Source organism: Cebus imitator, unplaced genomic scaffold (assembly GCF_001604975.1).
Source record: "Cebus imitator isolate Cc_AM_T3 unplaced genomic scaffold, Cebus_imitator-1.0 Scaffold33, whole genome shotgun sequence".
NCBI lineage: Eukaryota > Metazoa > Chordata > Mammalia > Primates > Cebidae > Cebus > Cebus imitator.
In genome coordinates this window covers 6310159-6318759 of record NW_016107348.1, presented here as the reverse complement: position 1 = coordinate 6318759, position 8601 = coordinate 6310159, and the positions used below count along the sequence as shown (strand labels likewise).

Genomic DNA, 8601 nt, shown 5'->3' with positions numbered 1-8601 from the left:
AGCAATGGATAAATAATATAAGTGTATTCTTTGATCACCAAAGTCTAAAGAGAAACCTGAAGTTCCTAAGTTATTTTTAACCTTCCACATTGCAAATCAGTGTGACCCAGGTGTCAGCAACAGCTCCTATCTTTAGGACATCTCAACATAATTGTCTCTACTGAGAGCTTAGTCAGCTCCACAGCTATGAGTTGTGAACTCCATCCTGTGGCATATTCCTGAAAACAAAGTACTTCCCTGTCTTCTAGACTTCTGTTTTCACCTAACCAGAGATCATCAAGGCATTCCTTTGCAAATAAAACAGTGTTCTTCTTCAGAGGATCTGAGTTAAGTACAACTGTCTCTATCTCATTGTTCAATATCTTATTGGATTTCAATGCATAAATTTATAACCTCTGAATCAGACTACTATCAACATATACCAAAGTACCAGACTCATTTAGTGGAACAACACCCTGTGCCTCCAATTGTTACTATGTGTGAGGAGCAGCTTGTAAGATGGCTCCCCCAATCCCCACTTCCTGGTATTCATGTCCCTGTACAATTTCCTCCCTTTCAATGTGGGCTGGGCTTAGGGACTTTCTTCTAACAAACAGACTGTTGTGAACATGATGGGATGTCACTTCTCAAATAAGATTACACAAAGACTCAGCCTTCCACCTTACTCACACTGATGACAACCAGATGCCGTGTTGCGAGCTGCCCTGTGAAAAGGCCCGTGTGCCAATGAACCAAGGGGGACCTCAAGTCAACGGCCAGTGAGGTACGGAGGCCCTCAACCTAATAGTCGCAAGGAACTAAATCCTGCCAACAACCACATGAGTGAGCTTAGAAGAGGATCTTCCTTGATTTAGCTTTGAGGTAACCATAGCCCTGGTCAGCACCTTGGTTGTAGCCTTATGGGAAACCCTGAGCCACAGGACCCAGCTAAGCCACACCCAGTTTCTGACCCACAAAGATGTGAGATAGTAAATGTTGTTTAAGCTACTACATTTAGGGGTAATTTATTACACAGCAATTGATAAGTAATATACTGTGGGAAAAGAATTAGTTATAAAACATAAATTGTAAAGTACACAATAGTCAAGTGTTTCTAGAGCATACTCAGCTTGTTAATCCAAAGCACTCAATAATATTTGACCAAGACTCAGAAACACCAAAGCGTAGGTTACAGGATGCAAATTTATGTTGACATGTGATTTTTCTCTGTGGTAAGTTTTCCCAGATTCATCTTTGATAATTTATAATTCATAAGAATTGTGCATGGGAATATAAACACAGTTATAGAGTATTAAAATGCTTTTTAAAAACATTAAGTAGAAGCATATCTGGCAAGTACATAGCTTCTGATCTTCTTTCTTAGGTTTTATGAATTCACTACCTACCACATGGTAGATGAGCATTTGTCATATTTAAATATGTATGGGAAAGTAAATTTGGAAAGCCATTCATCAGCACAATTTGTTTTAAACCCCTGAATTGAAAAAGGAGAAAAGTAGCTGAGTTTTGAGTTTTTCTCTAAGTTGGCATTTCTCTAAGTATACAAGCTATTTAGGGATGGTGTATAGTTTTTAAAAGGTTCCATTGTCAAATAAGTTTGAAAAAAAGCTTGATGAAATTAAATTAAAATAGGCTACATTTTTGCACAACACCTCTAAGCCTTCCCTCCTGCCCTGCTCCCACCCCCACCCCCAGCCCCCATACCTGCTGCTGGGCCACCTAAGTATAAGTATTGTGAATCTCTAAAAGGAGAGTGTGTTCTGAAATTTCTTTTTAACTTATTTGGTTGAATGACTGATGCTTCTTCTCCATGAACATTCCCTGAAATTACATTTTGGCAAAACTGTTGAAAATTAAGAGCTTAACTGAAAACTGACTCTGAATGTTGCATCCCGCTCTTTCCTATTAGCAGATTCCATTTTTCAAATGTTATCAAAGTTCCCCGCCTACAAACTTCCCTCATGGATTGAAGCTTGATTAGTTAAGAGGCTGGAGCTACACGCTTAAACAGGTTTAATGATTCTCACCAGTAGCGGGTTTAGCTTCATTCACAATTGCAACAGATAACATTACTAACTAGTTATCTGTTCATAAATTGTAATAGTAAACCCACAGAAAATGTTAACTATGTGCCAGGCACTATTTTGAGGCAAAAAAAAAAAAAAATCTATACTGGCAGATGAAAGAGTTGACATCCAGGAAGGCTAAAGGAACCAGTGTTGAAATAGTACCACCAATATCTGTATACCATGTCTTCATGCTGGGAGTTACTATTGTAATATGGACATTGCCTGCATTGGTTCAACAATTCAAGGCAAATTATTTTATGAAAGATCAAGCACAAATTAATCTTATACTCTATTAAAATTCATCTCGGTTTGCTGCTGAATTTTCCTCTATTGATTATTAGTTTGTAACAACAGAAACAATGTTGACATAACATTCTCATAACAAATTAATAATACTGTAGCAAGGATTATATAGTCAATACCAAGGTATAACAAATTAATATTCCATTAGTATTTTTTTATCATCTTTGGAACTAAATTAGCTATAAAAGTCACAAGCTTTACAATTTTAAAGTGAGATGATTTTTTTTTTTCTGGGAGCTTCTATAATTCTAGTGAATATACATTTGAATTTATATATAATACCAACCAGCAAGAGCTCTTACAACAGCCTTTGGCTCTTGTTAATGCCTCTAAATCCACATATGTTTTGCACAATGAACATTAATGCATATAGACTACATGTGTTTTTACAATTAAGTATTTATTGACTTTTAAGAGGAAAAAGTTTTAACTTTTAAAAAATATGCAACTTACATAATTTCTCTAGTTGTTAAACTTTTAATTGAATATCATAGCAAAGTTTTTGCAATTGTTAGCAAAATCAGATCAGATACTCATTGTTTAATCTAGAAGAGACCCAGCTGTATCTCAAAGTTTTATCATATGTTGGCTGGGCGCGTTGGCTCACACCTGTATTCCCAGCACTTTGGGAGGCTGGGGCGGGCAGATCACCTGAGGTCAGGAGTTCGAGACCAGCCTGGCCAACATGGTGAAACCCCACCTCTACTAGAAACACAAAAATTAGCTGGGCATGGTGGTGGGCAACTGTAATCCCAGCTACTTGGGAGGCTGAGGCAGAAGAATTGCTTGAACCCAGGAGGTGGAGGTTGCAGTGAGCCGAGATAATGTCACTGCACTCCAGCCTAAACAGAATGAAACTCTGTTTCAAAAAAATAAAAAATAAAAAGTTTTATCATATGCTATATGCTTTACCTTATGAGTAGATCACACACACACACACACACACACACACACACACAGAGAGAGAGAGAGAAGTAGAATTTCTTTGGAGAGAAGTAGGAAGACTATATGGAACCTGCCCTTTGTCATTAAAGCACAGATGTAGTAAAAAAGAGTTAGATATGCATTCAAATTCCACCTCTAAGTGTTTTACTTTAGACTAGTTACTTAACCTCTCTGAATTATCTATGAATTGATGGTGAGCGGAGTGATGATACAGGTAGAGACAATATATATGTGCCTAGCACACAGTTCGCACTTGACAAAGTCCTGGAAACACCATCATTAGTCAATTTAAAAGGCTAATGCTGAAACTCATTCTTTTTCTAAACCCTCTGTGAATCTTAATAAAAAGAGAAGGAAGTCCTAGCTGGTGAGTTAGCATATATATGGAACTTGCTTGATATGACACAGTGAACCATAAGAGACTTACCACCATAGTGTAGGGAAAAATCATTAGCTATTTAGGCATCTAATCCTTAGAACGGGCATAGAAGGTAGGAGGAGGAGAGAGTATCAGCAGGTTTGGAGATGAGCCTGCAAAGAGCAGGTAAAGAAACCTGAGAGTGAGCTGCCTTGTGAACTGGGCTAACCACACTGACTTGTCTGTGTCCGTCTCTGCTGCTAGCTCAAGAGCAACTTAGGATGCTGGGACTGTGCCTCCTGTATCCCCTGTTGGCCACCATACCTAACACAGACCTTTAAATATGGTGCTCAGTAAAGTGTCAGGGGAGTGGAAGAAAGAATGAAAAGGTGAGCAGGAGAAACTGGAGAGAAAGACAGAAGAAAGAAACGGGCAGATGAGAAGCAAGAAGAGGTCAGGAGGAGGAGGAGGAGGAGTTGCTTACTCTCTCAAATGGGAACCAGAAACTTCTACTCTGTATAGGCTGCTCACATCTATGTTTCGTGATTTTTTAAAAAACTTTTTTCTCATTTAATTGGCAACAGTTCTTTGGTTCAACCAAACTAAGACCAAGAAAGCTCTGCATAGTTGGAAGTATTGGAAGAAGAGTTATTGGATGGTGACGGCAGCTACACCCGTTCCCAAGGGTGGGCCGGGACAGCGAGATGGGACAACCAGACAGCCATCCCATTAAATGTCCCTCTGTGATGGCTAATCCTTCCCACTAACTCACACCAACCAATCTAATTCCAGCCTGTTTACATGAAGGGCACAACCAGATCTTACCTATTTCTCTATGTAATCGCTCTGAAAGTTGTTTCTGAGCTTCAGTCTTTTTGGCTACACTCAGTGGATTCTGAGATCCCGAGTTCTTTCCTTTCAGCTCCATTTCATACATAGCTGTAAAACCTTTTGCTGCTATCCTCCCTGCCTCAGAACCTTCATTAAGTCCTTTGTCCTGGCTTCCTTACCTGTCGCACAAAATTTAAGTTGGGGAGATTCGTTTTGATCCTAGTACTAAAGAAGCTATGGCCAAAGGTCAAATACCAGAAAAAGCTTATACATTCCTGAACGCGCAAGCCTTAGAGCATGAAAAGAATTCTAACAATGACAGCACAACCCTCTTATTTTACGGAGGAGATTATTAAGGCCCGGAAAGATCAAGTTTGCATCGAACAACAACAAAAAAGTATGGCCACAGAATGATTTTAAATCTTAGGCAATCATCTTGAAAATGCTTGTTTGTATTTCCAGAAGTCAGGCAAGAATGCAGATTACATCACACAACCGTCACCCTCCTGGAGGAGGCTGAAAAACCCCAAGCTCTTGAATTTCTCTTCTTCTAATTGCCAGTCCCTTTCCCACTGAAGTGTGTATCCTAATCCTTAACCCCAATTCGCATCTCTTTCTTTTGTCAACTGAATGTTGAGGACAGGCCTGAGAAAGATCTCAGCCAGCGTGTGTCGTATGGAAGTGAGATACAAGAATTCTGGAGACAGATGGGGCTGGAGTTCTAGCTCTCAGCTGCCCCTAGCCCTTACTTTGGGTAAGTTTCTTAACCCCTCTAAACCTCAGTTTTGTAGCTGGAAAAATGAGGACAATACTAGGTCCTACTCTCTAGAGTTTTAGAGAGGGTGAGGTGAGCAACCCTGATCCAGACTTCTGCTGTAACCACAAAGGCCGTTGTCTGTGACATGTGGCACAGCCTAGTTTTCTCATTTCCCACAGTGAGTTTCTTCCTGGATGGGAGAGATCTGGTCTCCTCTCCTGACCAATGACTTCAGCGAGGACTGCCTCAGTCCATCAGAGATGTTCTAACAACATTAAACCTCAAAAGAGAAGAAATTAGGGTCTCAATCACTTTTACTCCCATAAGTTTCTTAGCACCTTGTGGAAATATGCTTTCACTGTCCCCACCCTACATGCACCAACCGGCAATCTCATATGCCAGCAGCATAGAGGGGCTGTCATTGTCTGGCCAAATAAAATATTATTCTGCTGCATAATTCATCTTTATTTCATGTGCTTTCTTCACCTTTATGCCATATTTTCCTGTAGCGTGGATCACAAGTATTTGACCTTTCCTGTTCAGTCACATATTCTTTTGTTTAAGCATTTGTTACCATAAGCATTTTTATATTGCTGCATAAATAGGCATGCCTGTTACTATACATTCATATTTCTGAAAAGAGCCAAATATTCTCCCCAGGAAAAGATCTGATTCAAGCTGATCTGATATCTCCAACACCAGAACCACACTTTTAAAAAGCAGTTATTCTGTGAGTGTTCCCACATTCCTTCTTATTGGGCAACCAACCCCATCAAAATGATAATACCATGTATTATGTTACTATTGTGTCCTAAGCATTTTTCAAGTGTTACTTTATGTATTCCTCCAATAATCTTAATTTTAAGAGACCAGCACTGTTATTCCTATTTTTCAGATAAGGAAACTGAGGTACAATGGGGTAATGTCATCGGCAAAGTGTCACTCAGCTAGCAGATCATGGAGCCAGGATTCAAAACAAATCTATATGGAAATGTCAGAGGCGTTTGAACCAGAGCAACTCCATCTTGAATAGGAGCTGGGTAAAATCAGGCTGAGACTTACCGGGCAGCCGCATTTCCGGATGGTTAGGCATTCCAAGTCACAGGACGAGATGAGGGTCAGATCATAAACATCTCGCTGATTAAACAGCTGCAGTAGAAGCTGGCTAAAACCTACCAAAACCAAGATGGTGATGAGAGTAACCTCTGGTCATCCTCACAGCTACACTCCCACCACTGCCATGACAGTTTACAAATGCCATGGCAAAGTCTGGAAGTTACCCTCATGGTCTAAAAAGGGGAAGGCATAAACAATCCACTCCTGTTTAGCATATCATCAAGAAATAACCATAAAAATGGGCCCAGCAGCCCTCAGGGCTGCTCTGTCTACGGAGTAGCCATTCATTTATTCCTCTGCTTTCTTAATAAACTTGCTTTCACTTTACTCTGTGGATTCACCCTGAATTCCTTCTTGCAGGAGATCCAAGAACCCTCTCTTGGGGTCTGGATCAGGACCCCTTTCTGGTATCAATTCTATAACTCATGCCTACATCATCTTAATTTATACAATTCTCCATAAATGAAATATAAGCCAATGGCATAAAACGTGTATTAGTCCGTTCCCACACTGCTATAAAGAACTACCTAAGACTGGGTAATTTATGAGGAAAATAGATTTAATTGTCCCACAGTTCTACAGGCTGTACAGGAAGCATGGCTGTGACGTCTCAGGAAATGTACAGTCATGGTGGAAGGCAAACGGAAAGCAAGCACGTCTTACACGGGGAAGCAGGAGAGGCAATGAGGAAGGGGGAAGTGCCACACACTTTTAAACCGTCAGATCTCATGAGAACTCACGATCATAAGAACAGCAAGGGAGAAATCTGCCCCCTTGCATGATCCAATCATCTCCCATCAGGCCTTTCCCAAACATTGGGGATTACAATTCAACATGAGATCTGGGTGGGGACACAGACCCAAACCGTATCAAAAGGCCACGGTGGCAGAAAGTTTTAGCCTATGACTCAGAAACTCAACAGCTGTTTGGTGGCAGAGATGGTGTATGGCAAAAGCCCAAGGAAGTGAGTTATGTTTAGGGGGCACTCACCAATGCCATGGGCTGCAGGGGAAACTCCGCTGTTTGGCTTCCCGCATTGTTAGAGCCCTTATTGTTCCCTCACTGACAAGTCAGCCCAGTATTAGGGAGATCCACAGAGGGGCAGAAGTCTTGAAAACTTTCCATGAGACATGGCACATCGTAGTCTGTGTTAAATCTAGTCACAAGCTGAAAAAGCATGTATAAAATACAAATATTATCAACATGATTTTAACTCAGAGGCTGCAACATTTTAAAGGAAAATTTTTTAAAGAAAATAAGTAATATATATACATGTATGTATGTAGATAGAATTTATATACACATTATAAATATCTACAAATGAGGAATACGTGTGTATACATATATGTACATATATCCCCCCTCACATTAAAAAGCACCTGTCAAGATTAGATAATCTATTTATGTTAGACATGACAAATGCATTTCCAATGATAGCATTAGAAGCACTTGAACTTTGTACCAGTTATCTGGGCAGCTACACCAGAGAACTTGTGATCTCAATAAGCCAGAGTTCCTGGGAGAAGGGCCTCACGGCAGTCAGGAGACTCGCTGGTCCAGACAGCAGATACTGGAGCAGTAGTGCCGTCTTGACAAGGATGTTTATCCAGGAATCCATCTGGCATTTGGTCAGAAGCTACTGAATTTCTTTAGGGCACTCTGGACATGGCTTCCTCTGTACCTGGAGAATGTGAGCAATAATAACAGGTGGCTACAGCTGAAAAGAGCATCCCCCAGAATTCCTGGGCACTGCCCTTCCCTTGTTCCTGTTTACGAAACCAGATTTCCGATTAACTTCAGCCCATCTTCAACCCCTGGCTCCTGTTTCTTGCCTTTGTTTTCCTTAATGAGGCTTTATGCTCAGTTCTGTGTCCAATCTTCAGTCCCATGAGCACAGACTCTTTCTCTGAGCCAGCTCTATCCCTGGATCTTGGTTCTAGCCTGGCCTTGCCTTTGTTCTCAGCTCTGCTCTATACCCTCCTAGCATCCCACCCTCTCCAATATGCCCACCTTCCACCAACCTCACATCTATCTCCCTATCCCTTCCCCAGGACTTGGGCTCATGCCTGCCCACATCTGATGTGAGCTCCTAGTTCCTGTTCAACTGAAGCTGGCTCAGCTCCCTACCCAGCTGTGTGACAGCCAGAGGGCTGCCAAGTCTCAAGGTAAGGCCCCAGCAGAGCCGAGGAACCATTCTTCTTCCAAAATTCTTACAAAATACA

At 41.0% G+C, this 8601-nt stretch overlaps 1 long non-coding RNA gene across 1 annotated transcript; it reads right to left on the bottom strand.

Annotated features, from left to right (window-relative positions):
• Nucleotides 1-6077: 6077 nt before the first annotated feature.
• Nucleotides 6078-8301, bottom strand: LOC108301373. The gene is made up of 3 exons (XR_001823835.2): nt 7842-8301; nt 7370-7546; nt 6078-6435 (listed from the first exon to the last, which is right to left on the bottom strand). It is a non-coding gene; the product is annotated as an uncharacterized LOC108301373 (long non-coding RNA).
• Nucleotides 8302-8601: the final 300 nt, after the last annotated feature.